Genomic DNA, 918 nt, shown 5'->3' with positions numbered 1-918 from the left:
AAAAAAAAAAAAAAAAAAAAAAAGAATAGTAATTTCAGCAGAAACTATTAACTCCACCATGAAATTTTTGTTCCCGACACAATACAAATTTCCGCTGAAAGAATTTTTTTTTATACATCCACGAACGACTGAAATGTGTAGTTCCAATGTAAATACGTCTATTTGTATATACGGAACTTCATTCTATTATGCATAATAACATGCGCAAAGCGGTAGAATAAAGGGCAAATTTTGCATAAAAGAATACGAAATTAAATTCAAGAAAAATAAATAATATATATATCTTCATGAAAAATGAATATCATTTTAAAAAAATACAAATTTAAAAAAAAAATACTTCGTAGATTACAAATTCCACGAATTTAAAACGATTATTATCGAGCAAATAAATATCAAATCTTTTTCATCTCCTTCACAAAATTCGACCAACGAGACTCGTCGTTAAAGCGACTTTGAATATCGCAGAAAGGGACTCTACTTAAAAAGAATGAAAATCGAGAAACGAAGAGCTTCGCTTTGAAGTTTCGATACAGAAAGATTTCAACGAGACTTTTGCAAAGACTGATTTTGGATTTTTCGAAACCATAATGGGTCCAATGGTCAAACCTTACTTGCAAAAAGATAGACACGATCGTGAGATCGCGTCGAAGTGTGTGGGAACCAGATACAAGGAGAGGAAACACTTCTCCAATGCTCGATCCAAACCAGGTCTGGCCAACTTCTCCACGAGCCACACGAGTCTCTTAGACCATCCTCTCCTTTTCCTCGAGGAGTTCTACGAGAATTCCTCTCTTACTTAACCGATTCCCGAGCAAACTAAGTACTATTTATACGTATACAGGAAATACAAAAGAATACAGAAAAACGCCACGTCCACTCGTAAACGATTATCAAATAAAAAAATAAAATATCGAAAAT

Source organism: Apis dorsata, unplaced genomic scaffold, assembly GCF_000469605.1.
Source record: "Apis dorsata unplaced genomic scaffold, Apis dorsata 1.3 scaffold_655, whole genome shotgun sequence".
Classification (NCBI taxonomy): domain Eukaryota; kingdom Metazoa; phylum Arthropoda; class Insecta; order Hymenoptera; family Apidae; genus Apis; species Apis dorsata.
The sequence above is the reverse complement of the archived record's forward strand: the minus strand, read 5'-3'. Positions refer to the sequence as shown.